The following is a 20,580-nucleotide window of genomic DNA, read 5'->3' as shown; positions in this document are numbered from 1 at the left end:
AAACTTTAATATCCAACTTTATTAAAAGTTAATGGAGATAATATTTAACACAGAGAGGATCATTATAATTGCAGCTGTGCACACGTTCCTCAATTGAAGCTCTACCAGCCAGTGAAGTCTCACTCTCAAACTTTCCCCACCTGGGGCGCATGATTTTGTCTATAAAAGAGACGATATTCACATTTATCAAAGGAAATGGTTTGATTTGTTTTGAATTTCGCGCAAAGCTACACGAGGGCTATCTGCGCTAGTTGCCCTTAATTTAGCAAGTGAAATTAAAGGGAAGGAAGCTAGTCATCACCACTCACTGCCAACTCTTGGGCTACTCTTTTACTAACGAATAGTGAGATTAACCATCACGTTATAATGTCTCAACGGTTGAAAGGGCGAGCATGTTTGGTGTGACGGGGTTTCGAACCCCCGACCCTCGGATTATTAGTCGAGTGCCTTAACCACCTGGTCATGCCGGGCGTAAAAAATCAGAAATAATACTTTCTACAGTTCTTATATTGAAGTTCAATTCCATTTCCTGCCTTCCCTCTAGTCTTACACTGTAAAATTAGGGACGACTAGCGCAGATAGCCCTCTTGTAGCTTTGCGCGAAATTCAAAACCAAACAAACCGATTCTTTAAAACTTCCTGGTTTAAGTCATTCTTACCTTTTACTGCCCTTCATAAAATTGGCACAACTTATTTTTGATCACCTAAGTCTTTATTATTCGTTTAAAGCTCACTTTACCTTTTATTTGTTTGTTTCAAATAAATTTCAACTTAAATTATGAATCTCCAATTCTATAACTTTTTAAACAACTATTATCTCTAAATGTATAAATTTTAATGGTTTATTTCAAAGAATGGCTTTAAGTTTCTTCATTTTTACAACCTCATACTTAATTTACTTCTGAACATAAAGGTTTTATACGCTGATGAAGAGTTCTAGTTGTTTCCTTGATTTTTTATAACAAAATAATTTAGTCTCCTATAACAATACAAATATTTACGCAAATATTTGAAAGAAACAAAACTACAAACAAACATTCTTTTATTGATTGTTTAGAAATTCGCGCAAAGCTACACAAGAGTTACCTACGCTAGTCGTCCCTCTTTAGCAGTATAAGACTAGAGGAAAGGCAGCTAGTCATCATCACCCACCGCCAACTCTTTTACCAAGGAATAGTGGGATTGACCTCACATTATAACGCCCCCACGGTTGAAAGGGCGAACATGTTTGATGTGACGGGGATTTGAACCTGCGATCCTCAAGTTACTAGTCTAGCGCCCTAACCACCTGGCCATGCCAAGGCCTCGTTCATTCGAAAGAAAATTCTTCTGTGCAAGTTCCTTGAAGGAAAAAGCAGATTGTTTGTTACACTACTAAACAATATTCCACAAAATATTAGTAGTTTGTACTAACTTCTGCATAACGTTTGTTTCAGTGTTTTCAAGTTCGTGAATTTTTTCTCCGCTAAGCAATTTCTTTACACTTTTTCAACACAAACGCTTTTGACTCCCAAATTTGGAAGCAAATTATATATTTTTACACCAATCTAGGATGTTAATTTCATCATTTATACAAGTCAAGCTTCTTCGAGTTTAATATTCAATTAAGTATTAGTTGGACTGAGAGAACACACTTGACCTAGGCGCTGTATTTGTCCGACATATCATGCTCCCCTAGAGGGCGACTCAAGAAATAGTATATTCAACCAGAAAGAAAAAGTGAAACTTCCCACCGAAACCCAACCAGCTACCACTATTCGATAACCCTTTCTTTCTACTTTCCTCTATGTGGTAGTTCAGTTCTCCCCTTCTCTACACAGTTTCTAAAGCTCCCCGCATAGATGTGAATCGTGTCTTTCGACTAAGGTGCACGCGGCGTTTACTTTGATTTCAATGCATGGCGCTGTGTTGTCTCGATGATGTGGTACTTCAAACTGGTCGCCAGATGGCACATAAACAGTAGACAAAAATGCATGTCAGATAAAAGTTTCGATATCGACGAAATTCAGTAATAAGTAAAACTAAAAGAAAACTAGAAAAATACAATAACTGTGTATTTGCTTCAGGTTTTTACACGAGATTCTAGAAGAAAGTATACCGAGGCTCTGAAAGGAGATAATCTGAACTTAGATGATAATCATGTACTAAAAATAACCGTTAATGATTTTAATTAGATATCTAGCAGAAAAATTCAGTAAGGATTTCTAGGGGAAGGTGAAATTGGCAAATCTAGGCTACATGAGACCTAGGAGCGGCTTCTTCGTGGTTGTGAACCATAAAAGTTTAAAATTATTTTTATGTTACTTCTTATTTGCAAAACGAAATATTTTTTTTTACAGAGCGTTTACATGTTTAATGTATGAACATTTCATATATAAATTAATACTAAAGTGGATAAACGAAGTCTCACAGGTACTGTATTTCGGTAATAATTAATGTTTTTTCTCTAGTGTTTTATGTTGCACGTTGAATTAAGTCGAATAATTTTCTCATATTAAAAGTCTAGTATCAAATATAATAACTGATAAGCAAATTACAAACCTATGCAGTACAAATATGACCAAATATGTCGATAACAGCGAGGTTATCGAACTGATAAAAAAACAACACATTTTAATCATTACGTGTGTTTGTGTTATGAAAATTCCTACTCCTAGTTAGAGCAGTGTTAGAGTTCTGATCTATGTAGATAATTTACTTAGATGGTTGTTATTGATAATACTACTACTAGTTTTCCATAATTTTTTTTTATTTGGAGACTGAATAAACCACTTCAGAAAAAAAATAACTTTTCATTTAATAAATGTTCATGTGACCTTAATTACTTTGCAAAAGTTTTAACCACGCCTATGTTTTTGGCTTTGTTTATGTATTATTTGTTTGAAAAATGGAAATAAAGACAAACCTGAAATGTATTTTCCTACGTTCACGCCAATGTGTCAGTCAAAAAACGGGAAAATGTCAATATAAGAACATAAGCTTTCACATGATCTAAAACCGAAAAAAAATTGTTTAAAATAAAGGCGTCAATTAATTTCAAACTGTACAAGTACTTTATAATTCCAAGTACAAACCCGACATCAAGATTTTGAAAATATCAGCCAGGTGGAAGTAGTAAAGCTTATGCAATTAGCTATCTTTTTCGTCCGAAAAACAATCTATTAACGAAAATTAAAAACACATTGTAAGTATCAAACGTTCATTACAATACCAACCAAATCACTTTGCTGCATTTAATAAGGCGTATCACAGGCATCTGGCAGAAAAGATTACCACCATGTTTACAGATCACTTATTCTTCAATACTTTTTAAAAAACAACACTTTAACGGAATAAAAACAGTGGAAATATAATAAATATATCGGACGGACTGTTTCCGCACCTTTAGTGACCATATGGCTGTTACATGATGTTTTCAAACAGGACAAGACTGTCACAGACCTCGAGCATTTCGCGACCCCCCTCTCGTTTTAAAATAGCACGTAATGGAAATAATTCCGTCTCAGTTTCCACTACTCACGAAATGTGTGCTTGATTCTTAATGTGTTGATATGGATTGTTTGGTTTGTTTTGAATTTCTCGCAAAGTTACACAGGGCTATTTGTGCTAGTCGTCCCTAATTTAGCAGTGTAAGACTAGAGGGAAGGCAGGTATTCATCACCAACCACCGCCAACTCTTGGGCTACTCTTTTTTAAAAAATAATCTCATATTTCCACGATTCGTCTTTATAAATATAAATCTTTCTACCACTTTATCGGCCAATCACTTCATCAAAAAAAAATGTTTGCTAACATTTATATATTTGTGCATTAATTATTTATAAAACATTCGCTTACGTTTACCTTTATGAATATTATTCGATAATTCATTGTAATATATCTTTATTCACCCTGTCATCTAAGTAAATCATTCGTCAATTCGTTTTATAGTATTATTATCCTTGTAAAAATTATCTACACTCTTTCATCTTTATAAATAATTTTACTCATTCGAGTTGCTAACGTAACAAAATACACATTAAAATCAATGAATATTTTGTTTCTAAAGTCAAGCTTTAAGACTGAGTGGCGTCTGACTGCAAAAACTATGCAATTCTCCTTCTTTACACACGTATATGTACACAAGTTATAACAAATGTCACGTATTTTTGCAACATTAGTATTAGTCAATGAGTGTCATTACTCACCTGCAAATGTGATGCAAATGTTACAGTTTGCAAGTTGTTACCAATTCGTACTGTTTCTGTCTATTCGTATGTCTTTTGAGTGTTGTTGACCAGCAAGTTGACTTTGTTAGGCTGTCAATACAAAGGTCAAGTGGAAAGGTGAAGCTGTTTACTCGCCAGCTTCACTACTGTGATTGGCTCAACTAAAGGAAATGACGACACTTGACTGTTCGGTCAGGATTTGAGCTCGATTTCAAAGCTGCGTCTCAACTTGGTTAGATTATCTATGTAGATCTCTTCCTTTAAACCTAAAAGCAGAGAGAAAGAAATACGGTTTTACTTTTATAACACAGAAATTTCACCTTTTGTCGTGATTTATGTTTTTTAACTCTGACGTTTGGTATGAATAAAATCTGATTTACTGTTTGTGCAGCCTTAATTTCGAAATTTCACGTATTTGCATTCTACAATGGATAAACGCACTGACAAAGAACTCAAGCATATTAGCTGTATTAGATGTACACATTTTAATCAAACTAGTGTCTCGAATGGGCATATTTATTTACTTAAGAGTGCTAACCAGATTTTAGATGTTTCTTTACATAAAATAATCATGACTGATTTTTAACTCAACATTTTTTTTTATACAGTTTAAGCTAATATACGAGCTGCACGTAAGTTATATCACAGGTAGAAAGATTAACATTTAACCCTTACACACAACGTTTGACCTTACAGCTTTAGCTGGTGTACTAACTATACAGAAACTGGACCACAGTTAGAAATATTATGATTTTGCTTTTTAAGTTTACAAATTCAATGAACGTTTCAAAATGAAAGATATTCATCTTCGTATTTAAATTTGTAACTGAGGTTATGGCTAGCTCGTAATAAGATTTTTAAGCTAGATACTGGGTGTTTAAAACCATTTACTCTGCAGTTGTGAATTTGTTGCTTTATATCACTTTAGCTAATTACACTCCAGTTTGGCCCAGCATGGCCAGGTGGTTAAGACGCTCAACTCCTAATCTGAGGCTCGCGGGTTCGAACTCTCGTTGCACCAAACATGCTCGCCCCTTCAGCCGTTGGGAAGTTATAATGTGACGGTCAATCCCACTATTCTTTGGTGAAAGAGTAGCCCAAGAGTTGGCGGTGGGTGGTAATTAGTTGCCTTCTCTCTAGTCTTACACTGCTAAATTAGGTACGGCTAGCGCAGATAGCCCTCGTGTAGCTTTGTGTGAGATTCAAAAACAAACAAACAAAACAATACACTTAAGTTTACTTTAAATATTCAACCTCACTGACATCTTATGGGCATACAGGTTGAACTGGCAGCTATGTCACGAGACTTTCTATGAGCCACTGACCAGAGAGAAGGAAAACAGTAGGTTATTTTCTTTACTTGTTGTTAAGAGCCAAGCTACACCAAAATTTGTGTTGCCTCCGCCACGGATATGGAAACCCGGTCTTCACCGTAACAAGTATTCCGACTTAACGCTGAACCACGGAGTCGAAGACAGTAGGTCAGTGATACTTGTAGTGGTGAAGTGCAAGATATACAAGTCTGTTATTACCCATTTCTCACAGCAAATAACCTATTCTCTTGTAGGCATCCTAATAATTAGTAGTAATAATTCGTTTTCCATACTATTCAGGAGACAAACTGTTTGAAATTACAGATGATGTGAATCTTGGTGAAAACAAGTGACCCAGTTTATTCTTGGGTTTGCCACGTGTTCTAAATCTAATTTCGGGGTCCCATCAATAATCCTAGTAAAAACACTGATCAAAGAATAAGATAAGACCTTGAAATGGCGAGCTGCAGTTTGTATGTGTGCGTCAAAAACATGACCTGACGCAGTCAGGCCACCTGTTGGAGGATTACTCAGGTAGACAAAACAATGATTACCTAGGGTATTTCAATATAGAAATATAAAGAAAATAGAAAAAGTGTGGGCTTCTTTTCTATTCTCCACTGTGTGTCTGTATGTGTTTTTGACGATGAAAAAATAGAATTTATTCCCAGAGTGACGATAGATTACAGTGTTAAAGTTACCAGAGTGACGATAGATTACAGTGTTAAAGTTACCAGAGTGACGATAGATTACAGTATTAAAGTTACCAGAGTGACGATAGATTACAGTATTAAAGTTACCAGAGTGACGATAGATTACAGTGTTAAAGTTACCAGAGTGACGATAGATTACAGTATTAAAGTTACCAGAGTGACGATAGATTACAGTATTAAAGTTATCAGAGTGACGATATATTAAAGTTTCTTCTTAACAATACGAACGTAGGTTATACCTGTGGTTACCAAAAGCATTTTAAATTCACTCACAAATGTGAAGCTGAAAAACGTAAATATCTGAGTACTGACAACATAAGTCGAAAATGAAAATAAAAAAATAAGTAACTTTACATTATGAATCAAAAACAACTCTCTTACTTGTTCTTCAGTTTTACGAGCTTAACATTTTACATTGTATCAGAAAGTTCGATATCCGTTCACAAGTAGTAAATTCATAAGGATTATTTAAATGATGGAAGGAAAATATCAGGACAGTGTGCTAAAATTATCACTGACAAATATATCATCCTTCTTGATAATGGTGACAACAGTGTGTGCTAATTCAGGGCAGTTCTAGTGCAGAATGTTTTCCGTGACTTCGAATAATTCTAAATATAATTTCATTCCAATTTAAGGCTAATCATACATACAAACGTGAAGGTTCATCAGTTCGCTTAATCATAACACACAAAATATGCAAACAGCACCGCTACTTCATATATTTGGTTTGGTTTGAAGTTCGCACAAAGCTATACGAGGACTATCTGTGCTAGCCGTCCCTAATTTGGCAGTGTAAGACTGGAGGGAAAACAGCTAGTCATCACCACCCACTGTCAACTTTTGGGCTACCCTTTTACCAACAAATAGCGGGATTGACCGTCACATTATAACGCACCTATGGCTAAAAGGGCAAGCATGTTTGGTGTGACGAGGATTCAAACCCACGACCCTCAGATTACGGGTCGAGTGCCTTAGCCACCTGGCCATGTCGGGCCTAGTACTCCATATAATCACCGATACCTAAGATACATTGAAGAGAATACAACATGACGTTGCTTTTTCAATTTACAACTAAGAAAATCCAGAATTTTGAACAAAGGTATATAGTATGAAAATTCCTAGTAACTTCCACTGCTTATAGATTAAACGCTTCTAATATGAGAAATTACAAACAATAAGTGGACTCATAAACTAGTTCCATTTAGTTCACGCCTTAATTTATAAATTAATATTATTTCTTTGATTGGTAGACTTCTTGAACATAATTTTGTGTTTTCATGAAAAAGAATGGTTAAACTACTTAAACAACCTTAGCTTGATATATCATAGCAGGTATATGGATGACACTTTAGCTATCTTGAAGGGTTTTGAACATGTAACTCGGTTTTATTTGGAATACCTCACTAGCTGTCATCAAGTTTTCGGTTTAACAGCAAGACAACAACGAACTTGTTCCTCTGGACGCTTTGATAAATAACAATGAAGGCAAACGTGAACGTGCAATCTTTTCACAAAAATATATTTATTTATATTTAAACGCTTATATTTTAATTTTGTTACTTTTATTCTACTACTGTTGAGGGCAATTTAGTCAAGATCTTAGTTCACCGTGCTTACAAACTTGTCAGCACGTTTCAATACCTGTATAACGAATCAATAACTAATTTATAAATAAAAATGACTTTTCGATGAACATTAACTCATGCGGAATATTTAAAGAAAAAATGGTCAAATAACGTATTTACAGCGTGCCTGGAATTTGTGTGGAATCAAAAATAGTGATATCTCATCAAAACACTTTACATGCACAAAAACAGTCAAGTTAGAATAAAGGATTAAGTCATACAAAGATGTGGTATCAACAAAATATGACGAGTAATACGAAAGATTAAACCATATTGTATGTAATGTGAAAGTGTTTGAATCGAAGATAAAATGAGGAAAATGTTTCTCTTCTACACTAAGTTGAAAAAGCAGTAAAATTAATACAAAAAAGGTGTCCAATTTTTTCTTCTTCACTTATTGAACTTGAACTCAAAGGTCAACTCCACCTACAACGAAAATCTGAAAATTAAATTTAATACTCGAAAAATATTTTCGCAGATAAACTATGGGCGAGAAAGTACATTTTTGTACGCGTGTTCTTAAAAATATAATGTTAGAAACGTCACATGTCATCACCCTACCAAGCCTCAGTTTTTCACGCGTGCGACTTCAAAGCATGTAATAATAACGTCATCCGACAGAATACAAGTAGATGTTGACGTAACTACATATTTATACAGATGTCAATCAAGAAAATTTTCAGACTTAACAATAAGTGTAAACTGATTGCTGTTCCTATGACAACGATACCAGTTCGGGTAGTACGGTTAGCTGTAATGGGTAAATGAGTTTGAATAAGACATTCCAATGACAAATCGGTGACTGTCACGAAACCGTTGCAGGTGATAGTTTTCTGATGATTGCGTTGGCCACGTGATACTTACGTGTAAGTACCACGTCACGACATAATTAAATGTCGAATTTTCTCAGGATAAAAAGCCACAAAATCCAGTTCTACATGCTTGAATAATTAATTGAATATCATATAAATCATCTATCTTTAAGAATAGTGGACAACTCCCTTAAAAAAAACACGTCATACCTCTTTCTTAAACATTTTTCCATGACCCGTTTAATCTGCAATGTTCGTTTGATGAAAAATAACACTAAACAAATACACTGCATCACATATTAATATTACTTACTATTGCAAAAATATTTTAAAAATAGCCCAGTAGCCAATTTCATACCTTAAGTGTACACATGACTAACTAGGTTAAAAGCTGTATAAAAAAACGAACTATGAATTTTAAAGTCATCAGTCGGGTTTTTAGAAACAACTCTTCAAGACTGTAGAAAATAATACTGTCATTGCTATCAGACTTTTGACTTGTACTTGAGCCAAGCTGTTATTTATTATTTTAAATATTTTCGTTTAAGGACAATTTTGGCGGTGTGTTTATTGTAGCAGTTGTTTTATCGATTTCTCATGCGTAACGAACGTTTCGCACTTTGTGACAAGTTCTTAAATGCTTACAGTTTTCATTTTCTTTTTTGGTTTTGTTTGTTTGTTTTCTTAATTTCACGGAAAGCTACATGAGGGTTATCTGCACTAGCCGTGTTTAATTTAGCAGTGTAAGACTAGAGGGAAGGCAACTAGTCATCACCACCCACCGCCAACACTTGAGCTACTCTTTTACCAAATTGTGACTTTTTTTTCCTGTAACTATTTCCTTTCAAAGAAAAAAAATTAAACTTGACCGAGTTATTTGAATGATATAAAAGAATATAAATATATAAAAAAATGCATAGTCAAACTCGAACTTGTAGCTTATCGCAGTATTAACAGGTACTAACTCGTCTTTCACCACGTGTAGACGGAGTGTGTGTTTGTGTTGTGGGGTGAGGATGACGCTTCCCTGATTCCTATGTTTCACTTCTTTATGGATTTGTTGAAAATTATATACCCAGGAGGGTCAGGTGCAAAAAGACCTCTTCCTCCATCCCTAACTTCAACTCCCACCTACTACTATGATGAAGTTGTAGTGCTTGAGAGCCAGAGTAACCCTCACTCATTCTGGCCCTTTTCAAGGTAATGTCCACATATTATCTACAATAAAGGAAGTGTCATCGTCACCCGATATTCCCAGGTGGTCATCCTCCCAAGTACTAACCGGGTACGACGCTGCTTAGCTTCGGGGATCGGACGAGAACCGGCGCTTTCAACCGATTCCTACTCCTGTGGTTTAGTATTCAACGTTTACGTCAATTCGAGGTTCTGAAGTTAAACAGGAAATAAACCCAACAATGACCACACCCTACAATGTTAGGTGTTCAACATTTATGCCTAAAGTAATTAATTACAAAAAATGACGAACAGCTCTGAAACTTAGGTTTTTCTTCTAGATGTGTTTGATAATCGATTTTTAAAACAAATTATGTCAGTATTTCTTTGAGAGTTAGGAAATTCTACAATACTTAAACTTAAATTCTTGTATAAAAGCGAGAAACTGCTTCTTCGGTGTGCAAACCATATGCAAAATAAGTGGAAAGGCAAATATTCTAAAAGTGAACTGGTCGTGACTGGTCTGACAGTGCACATGCAGCTTTGTAGACTTTGGAAAACACCAGTTAAATGAACACAGCCGGATACAATCATACATGATAGATACAACGAGAGGTGACACACAAAAATATTATGTCAGACCAATTAATCTTTATGTGTTAAACCACTGCCACGTGTGTCATCGCTAGATGGCGTATTTTCTCATTGCTGACGTTGTAGCGTGGGTGTTCGGCATTGTGACACGTGCAGCTAGCCTCGTTCATGACATATCCTCAAGTCGATATAGGTGACGACAACGTTTGTAGCATCACAGCTCATCTAACAACTGGTTCATTCCCTCCAACAGCAGCCATTGCGACGGCGTTATCTGAGGCATAGTAGACAAAAGAAGTCCCGGCCAAAACGGGTTTACAGCTAGATAGATACCTTTTGGATCGATAAAAGGAAAGAATCACCTCGCACAAGAGGCGACACGTGACCAAGGCAGACTAGACAGTCAATATTTGAAGCATTAAAATGGAAATTTAGAATGTTTAAATAAGTGTGTGTAAATATAGCTGCAATAATAAGTAAAACATCTTGGTTGAGTTTTAATATTCGAAGAAATATTATATCAAAAGACAACTACATATATATTAATATATAACTAAAAATAAGTATCAATGCCTAAAAAAAATCCTGAATAAATGTGTAACGTTTGATACCATACTGATTACAATACTTTACATACCTCATGCTGACCAAAGAAGCTGAATTTCTTGGATGCAAAAACTTCAACCAAAAATACAAATTTTGACCATGAAAATTTGCATTTTATACAAGTATTTCGTTATTACGATAAAATTATAACAGAGTTTGAGATAAATATCTCTACGAATAAAATTGTGTAGAAAATACATATATCGTGAACATCTTATAACGTATATGTTTCAATTAGCAATAATGATCATAGTCTACTGAAAACTTTAGAACCCATTTAACTACGTCATTCAAATACTACTTTTATCAGTAAATTTTATGATAAAGTGTAATTATTTTATCTTTTCTTATTGATAACACCTTCGTTATTAATACATAAGTATCAACTGAAAAAAGGTATTTTAATCCTAAGATTACAGGTAAGGTCTAATGGTTTATTATATATATTTTTTAATTATTTGTGCTCCAAATTACGGATGTTATTGATTACAGTTTTCCTAACAAAATGTACAGAATTTTAACAAAATACTAACAAAAGTCCACTAGCTACTGCTTCGATACCCTGTGTACTTTACACAGAAACTGAGAGTACATTTTAAAACTTTTGGTGACTTTTCTATACTAACACTTGTAAAAGGTAAAAATATAACATTACTCAATATGTGTTTATTCGTCATCGGGAAGAAACCTAATGCACGTTTCGTCATTATTTTTGCAAATTTACATTGGTGCACTGCGCAAGGTAATCATCGTGGCGGTATCTTTAGTGTAGTGAATATTCACATAACTACGGTTTGTGCAGATTCATACAAGACAAGGCCACACGAGATCACCTTATAATACATTTGGAAATAACTTAAAACTAATATCAATGCAGATGACTATTAAGGTAGCGTAGCGGAGAACGGTTAGATCAGTACTAGTTACTATACCAGTTACAGTATTTCTTTGGTCTGTTAATCCTTGTATTATATTATAGTTGTGATACTCTATTTTTCACTATGAGCCACTTTACTGAATCATGGTGCGGACCACGAATTAGACTTTCGAGAGCATGATATAGCCCTCAAGCCGTTTGTTGAACATTACTGCATTTTAGAATTGTGGTTTGATAGAGATTTATTTTTATAGCAAATTTAAAAGAAGGCTGAGAAATTAACTGTTGATTTAAAAAACAACCCCTCTTTTAAAGTTTGGTTTATTCATTATTATTTTTTATAATTTCGTTTTTTCTGTCCTATGGTATGTCTGAAATACTCGCAAAACACCCAGTAATAGTTTTTTCAAGACTTTCTGCACCATACAAACTTAGTGCTTCCACTTTGGGACACTGTTCAGCAGCACCATGATATTTCATATCAATTAATTATTGTATAGTCCTGTTGGTCAGTTGAATATCAGATATTTTCAGAGTATCATCAACACAAACGAAAAACTTAAAAGTGATTGGAATAATTATTACAGTTTGGAGTGAACTATAAATATTTGTTTTTGCTTTGAGGCTATTTTGTAGATATTTTTATGAAACTCATCCAGATACTAATAATATATATTAAATATTTAAACTTGCGCTGTTTTAGGTTAAAGTGTAATTACCTGTGATATCATGTGGAAGAAGTTAATTAAAAAAAACAGAAGTTTTTTTCTAAATCACTTAAATATTCGGCGTAGAACCCAGAGAAGTAAAACAACTTATTTGTAAAAGATTTGTTTCAGTGAGTTCTATAAAAGCTGCATACTGTTTGTCCGAGTCTGGTGGCTAGTTACAATTCCAGCCACGTGAGAGCTGGTTAGCGTCCATTCGAATAGGCATTCCGGATTAGAAGCGATGGATTAATATTTTAGATGTTCATTTTTGTCTTCTAGCAATGTTTTTAAGCAAAATAGTAAATAAGTACATCAAATAAGAGTTACTTCTTAATTAGTATTACACAATGCAACTTACAACATATTTATTGATTACATATACCTATTATTAATTATATGTTACGTCATTTTACTTAATCAAGCTGTATATACAAGCTTGGTTCTAAGTTTTAAGTCTATACGAGGAAGCAATACATATTGACAGGAGTACAAAACAACCTATACAGAGTATCCGTGGTTTAACGTTAAATGTCTGGAAGTGTTTCATAATATCAAATTGTGCGCTTGATTTCCAAACAACACAGTCTCGTGTTTGTAAAACACTGTTATGGTAGATATAGTAAGCAAAACATTGTACCGAACTAAATGTCCAGACCATCCAGTTCGATGTTTTAAAGCTATGTTACAGAGGAGACAATAATCAAAACACTGCGTCACACTAAAGGTTCAGAGGTCTAGTCTGATGTTTATATATATAAAAAAATGTTATCTTAAAGATCCTACATTATACTGTCATGCCGTCGTTACGACCATGGGCGACAGCACTATTTTCGACATATTTTTACCATGGGTTCAGTCTTGAAGTTGGGCAGTTATTGGCGATTCTGACACCGTCCACCTCAGTTTTTTTTTTAATTTTTAAGAGTCATTGGCCTTTTTATTTTTATTTAAGTTTTTAATTCGAAAATTGGACTTTGTTTTGTTTTAACGTGATTACATTTTGCGTATTTTAATAATTTTACTTTTTAACCGATCGTTTGGCACAGATGTCCTAGTTGCTTTGCGCCAATAAACGTCAGCCAACTTTTTACTTGGGTATGAAAGTACATTATGCTAATATAATAACAGATAAGCAAACAAGGATTAATAAACCTAAGGAAAGTTTTATTGATGATGGAACATTGGCCTGTCTTCTTATGATGTGGCCAATACTAAGGAATCCAAAGTTTATATATTATCACAAAGAGAACAGGGGTTCAATGTGACGGAAATGGTGACCACAGGCAAAGGTCAAGGCTGGACAATCGTATGAACGTTTAACAGACCTTGCAAAAAATAGCTAATATTGTTGGGGCCATTACTATGGTGTAACGAGAGGCCATTTGCTTTGATGATGTCCATAATTTCTTACCAGTCGCTTTCCTTTTTAGTTCTGTGTTGGTGTGTTTAAATAGGAAGCCACAAAATACTTTGGAAGTAAATTCCTCTTCTACACAAACTCAAAACTAGTAATGTTCGTTTTGCTCTTTAAAATTATAAATATTATTATTATTTTCACGTAACTATTTCAACTAATCTCTTACAACGAGCAGGGTAGAGAGAAATATAGTTTCTGAGCACTTTGGTTGCGTTTAAACCTAAACTTTAAGCTCAGGGTAAAACGTTTTAAATCGAAATTAGTACTACAATTTTTGGATTTAGGATACTGATCATACCTAAAAAAGATAGATCAACGTTCTTTAGAAACGTATAGTATGTTCCACAACCAATACAACCTTTCTTTGTGCTTCTAAAATTGTACTTTTCCTAATTATTAATGAAGGTAGTAAAGAAAACAGTATGATAAAGGTTCAGGCTATCCAGTTTGGTGTTTGTGAAACGTTGTTATAACGAAGATAGTAACCCAAATAGTGTTCTAGACTAAATGCTAATAAACATTTATAAAAGTTATCTTCCAGTCCCAACAAATAAAAAGTTACCGTATTGTATGTATTTAATGCAGTGGGGGGGGGGACCAGTACGTTGTATAGATATTTTAATACATACTTAACCAAGAATGACTCAGTAATTAGAACGACAGCGGTGAAAGATATTCGAGAACAAACGTACAATAGTGCAATGGGTTGTCAGATAACCAAATCTCGAATACGGTAAATGGAATCCCAAATTAAATTTATAATCAATTGTTTAATACCACAATGTTTAAACTCAACGTTTTCTAACGATTTACATAAGATGTATTCTACGAGAATAATATATATTACAATAATATATATATATATATATATTACAAAAGGAAGGTTATTTTATCTTTAACAATGACTTTTATTATTATGTAATGTCTTCTGTCATATTAACTTCTGGGTAAATGTTATTACAAGGTTTAATTTACATATCTCGGGTAATATAATATTATTTCAATGCCAATCGCTGTTTCGTTACACATTCAACTCTCGTTACCTAAAGTAGTGACGTGATACACACATCGGATCGTCATCAAAGAGAAGTCAAAGTCCGGTGTTATACCTCGTGTCTACGTTTACGGTATCGTATTCCACATACTTGTTACTGAATGTCAAAGACATCCAGCTTAGTTCCAAGTGTACTAGCATGAATTCACGGTAGTAATATTACAATAAACTAGGCCTAACTCACTCCTCTGTATGAAAGATAGCTTTCTAATGTTGACAATAAATAAAGGTTGGATGCCATAAATAGGTTAAATAACTGAGAAAATGAAATTAACATTAATCATTACTATTAACTCATATCATTTGTAGTTATAACGTAATGAAGTAAAAAGTATTTGTATAGTTTTGAAAAAACAAAATGTGGAAGTATTCCATCGTTTCGTAAAGAAACATTACATTTTTTATTTCTCAATTCTCCTATTATCGTTGACGGTACAAGACCTGGTACCTACGACCGTTTACACTATATGGTCATTTTTAATCTTTTAACTTTTTTGTTTATCAACAATAACTGAATGTCTGTCTTCACGACTCCAATATTGCCCACAGAATGATTTGGTATATTGCTAACTATTTCCATTCTATTTCACTATGTTCAAATTGAACGACTGTAAAGGTTAAGCTATCAAACCAGTTTTACCGGTTATCAAAATAGCTATTTGTAAACCAACACTAATTAGGAATTTGAAATATAATTTTGAACGAAAGAAACAATATAGTTTTACCCGGAGAAAAATATAGACTTAAACAACAATAACTGAAAAAATGCCTTAGGTAACAAATGGATTTCTTTACTTATTATTATTATTAAAGCTTCTTATTATCTTAGTAATTCTTCGAAAAATATGGCGGAGTAATTTTCTATTTAATTTTTTCTTCTCTTCAGAATTGACAAAAGTGAACTTACACTCCAGAAAAGTATAAAAGTTAAAGAGGGCAGTATCGTCTGTGTAATGTATAGAAATGCTGATTCAGGGTTTTCTGAATAGAAGCTAACCTTTCACTATTTGATAATTAGGATTTTCTCTGATCAAAACATTGCCCTTCACTCATTGTTAGTGTCTCCACTTAAATAACAAAATACACACACCTATTATATTGTTAAATAGCCACAAAATGACAGGAATTTTATAGTTTTATATACACACACTTTGGTGGGGAGATATCTGTATGATATATAAAAGGATGAACGAAACCATAGTCATGAACGTAAGGACAAAAATAGACTTTACAAACTGAATGATCGAAATGAGCACATCATTAAAAGTAAAAATCCAATAACCCGTCTCCAAAATGACTTTTTCCAGAAAAACAAAAATGTATTTTTGACAATTTTTCAAGTTTTTTTCCAGAAAAAAAAGGGCAGACTAGATGAACCTTTTCTTTGCCTTTGTGTATTTAGTTTTACTGCAACCAACATAAGCTATTTTTTAGCAGCCTACCTTTGTATATTTACTTCAGCACAGGCTTGTAGCTTGTGTAAAATCGATGTTTTAAGGTTGGCGTTAATTTCTTTAGTTGAATATACACACAGCGTCCACAGTTAACAATGTACCGTAACAATAGGAACAAAAGATTAGAACTGAAATATTCAAAGAAGCGAACTCTCTCTCAAGAAAAGCTAACTAGAGCTTTTTTTTTTTTATGTTCAACTGTGGATAATAACAGTTTGTTTTTTTAAGTCTACAAGTCAAGTTACCTCGGATATTTTTGTAAGAAAACGTGTTATAAAACATAAGAATGAAAATTCTTCTGTGAAAATATTTTGATGTATAAAGAAGTTTCAAAAAACCAAATAAACTAATCTTCTAAAACCAATGGTAATATATTATTTTGAAAATATGCCCCCTCCCAAAAGTATACAGTTAAATCTACACAAGAATGTGAAAATATTCTTTCTATTGTTTGGGATAAGTCACAGTTTTTAAACACTTAGAAAATATGACCCGCCATATTGATTCGAGATAAAATATATATATTGTACGTTTATTATGCGTCTTATTCCTTCCTGCTTATTCTAATTAGTGCGTTTTCCCGCCTCCAGTAATAACCTGCCAATAGCAGCTCAGCGCTACAACAAGATTAGACAGAGAGGTCGACAATAGTTGCTCCTATTGGGAGACAAATTGATCAAGTCACACAGACGTGCCCAACTAAGGTTTAATATGGAGAAATGGTCTGCTTCCCTGGTAAAACGTATAAAAACATTTATGCGCGGTGCAGAAAGGAACTAAAATTAATTGACCACTTTTATAAATACGAAATAATAATAACATGCTAAATATATCTGTTACTCATGCTGAAAGGTCCAACGTATGGCGTACCTACCTCAAAACAAAACAAAACAAAAGGGTAAAAATTGACTGTTGTTTAACGAACATTTATTTTTCAAAACACATATTTCGAATCCCCGTCACACCAAACATGCTCGTCGTTTCAGCCGTGGCGGCGTTATAATGTGATGGTCAATCCCCTATTCATTCGTAAAAGAGTAGCCCAAGGGTTGGCAGTAGGTGGTGAATGATTAAGTGAAATTCAATATTATTAATAAGTATGATTAGAGATACTTGAAAAGTAAACTGAATTATTGGGATTGAAATGTCAAAAATTAGCACTGAAAAAATTTTCCCCTTTAAATGGAATAACGTAAACACTGAACGGGTTAAATCTGGAAAATGTATTTGTAAATATGTTAACAATATTTTTTTTAGTTTCATATATGCAAGTATTACCCAAGAAATGTCTGGTAGTTCCAATAATCTTTGAAACAATGAAATATGTGGGAAACTACACATTCCACATAGAAACCTGGTGATGAGGCTTTTGTTTGTTTCTGTTGTCGGAATAACAGAAAACTTGACATCGTATCATATTAGTACTGCGAAATATTTTTGTGTTTATGATGTTTGTGCAAACTACACAAAATATATGTGCTAATTGTACCAAAGTTTGGACTGATAGAATGGAGGGAAGCTAGCTAGTCAACAGCACCCATCGCAATTTCTTGGACTACTGGTAACAGAACAGAGGGACTTGGCCAGCCTTCTCAAAGTACAGAACATAATTTCTTTGCAACAGAACATGAATCGCGGATTCTCAGAGTTGCAGTGTTCAGCAATACTAAACCACTATTAAAAACACGCGACTGTCACAATGTGGAACAATGAACTTGGAAAGGAATTGACATCTAAATCGCTCAGTTCTAAGTACATATTTAAGTGGACTTAACATTTTGAAGTGGGCAAGTTAAATACAAAATTTAATTAATACCATCTACTTTAATAAATATCAATTAGCATGCATTTAATTGGAGCGAAAGATGCGACTTTTTTGAATTGCTCTGAATTCAAGATAAGGACGTTCCTGAACAAAATAAAAGCATATGAGGAACGTGAGACCCAAGAGGCTTAGTAAGAATATACAGAAAAAAAAAAATCAGTGAAAACAACCACAAGCTTTAGATGTATAAACTGATGCATAGGATGTAAAAAATTGTGTAATTATATTCTGGAAAGGTAAGGAGGGCTCGAGTTAAAAAAAAAAATATTGGAAAATCAAAAAGGCTTATGAGAAACAGATAGCTGATAACGTCAAAACTAATAGTAACATCTCTTGTTTTCACAACAGAGAACTTTAGTAACATCTCTCACCTTGAGCATTATTCGTTATGAAATAAAACTGACCTAATAATATTTAGATCTCCGAAATAATGTTCCCGTTTACCAAGTTAAAATAAATTCAACTTGTTTCCTCAAAAAAGAATATTTAAGTTCTTGAAACAGCAGTTAGTGAAAAAGTTTCCTTTCGTTGAACAAGGGTATTTCAAGTGATGTCAATACTTGTCAGAAATTTGCCTTAGAAACTTTTAAAAGTTGTGTAAATAACTGCTAGGATGAGTAAATAATAAACAAGCAAGCAGTCAGGTTTTTTTTTAATTATAATTTAAAACATCAATTTCATTCCTTTATTTACTAGTCAAATTTCCTTCTAGCAAACATCTATAAAAATTGGAAATATAAACCGTGCTTGTTGATTTGCTATGAATAAATCCCTGAACGAGATTCTAAGAGCAATAGCTAAAGGAGTTCACATAGTTAACACCAAGATTACGGTTATAATACAGAATTGTTAATATTAATAACGCGAATCTAGGTAATGTTTTTAATTTACGGTAACGCACCCTGTAAATTTGAAACAACATTAGGTTGTTTTAGGAAAGCAATTTTTGTGAATATGACCGCAATTTCTATAATGTGAAGAAGTAACGTAAGAAGGCAAAAAGAACAAATAACAATAAGATTAGAAGAAGCGATACTGAAACCTGGGGTCCATAGTTTACTACAAAATACATAAACATAGTTCCAAAATAAGATTGAATATTGAGAAGAGAAAAATAATGAGCCTTAATAAGGAACTGATATAATACTTTTCGTATTCTGTCGAGCGGGAAATAGCTAAGATAAATAAACTAAATTTATTTGTGTAACTGTTCTAATGAAACAGAAACAGAACTCATCCATCGTGTAAGTATATTGTACTGTACGGAAACTAGAGTTTCTCTGGTTATTGAAAAAGCCCCTAAACATTCGACTGTGTAGCTAGCTAACTAGCTGGCTGTGTCGGTTGTTGTTTTGCTTCACAACAAAGCCACATTAGGCTATTTGCTCCAGCCATTACGAGGAAACGAACTGCGGATTTTAGAGTTGTAATCCGTAAATATACAGCAATCTTACTAGGAGACCTGGCTGTATCGGATAGAATAAGCCAGTTTTAAATATTCTAACATCTGTAAAGAAAGTACTAGTTTACGCGTTAGAATATTTTAAGCTTTTATAAGACTCCAGAGTGAAAGAGTAAGGGCTTTCCAAAATGGATAGAGGATAGCGTCTATCTAAAATATCTACCTTAAATGAGTTAAACTGCAAGGAGCAGCTTAAAATTAAAATTGCAAACCCGAGGAGGTATTACTTTAAGAAATCGTTTACAAACAGTTATAGAGTGTTTTTGAATAAACATTGTTTATAAAAATATGTTATAGGACCCGGTACATACTCAATGTTGTACCAGTAGTTTTTAAAGTAATAAATAAAATTAGTACAAACTTTGTGTTTGTCAAGCGAGATAACGATAAAAATGGCAAACTATGAATTACAAAAAAAAAAAAAAGATCACTGATGTTTAATTACGTTTGTTAAATATAAATATATTTCCATGTTAAAGGTGTGGGATGTTTATGTTTAGCTACTACAACTAAACATAAAACTGCAAGTTGAAATACTTATTATGAATAATTTTAAACAAAAACTAGTAATCTCTATGTAAATGCTATAGAAACAACACGATTCTCGTTCCTTTAAGGAACTTGATATATTAGAAACATTTTGTTGGTATGTTAGTATTTCGAAATCCGAAAAGTTTATTCTGTTTTGTGATAATACAGCTTGCATTACTATTATAAAATAAACAGGTATCCTA

The 20,580-nt window shown here is 33.5% G+C and overlaps 1 long non-coding RNA gene across 12 annotated transcripts in view; it reads right to left on the bottom strand.

Annotated features, from left to right (window-relative positions):
* LOC143256817 (uncharacterized) overlaps positions 1-20,580 on the bottom strand; it is a 67,888-nt gene that overhangs the window by 23,242 nt on the left and 24,066 nt on the right. For all 12 annotated transcript variants that reach the window (XR_013031535.1, XR_013031532.1, XR_013031541.1 and 9 more), the window contains exon 2: positions 4,188-4,474. This is a non-coding gene — a long non-coding RNA (uncharacterized LOC143256817). The remainder of the gene's footprint in view (positions 1-4,187; positions 4,475-20,580) is intronic.

Source organism: Tachypleus tridentatus, chromosome 7 (assembly GCF_004210375.1).
Source record: "Tachypleus tridentatus isolate NWPU-2018 chromosome 7, ASM421037v1, whole genome shotgun sequence".
Taxonomy (NCBI): Eukaryota; Metazoa; Arthropoda; class Merostomata; order Xiphosura; family Limulidae; genus Tachypleus; species Tachypleus tridentatus.
Note: the sequence above shows the minus strand (reverse complement) of the source record. Positions and strands in the feature narration are given on the sequence as shown.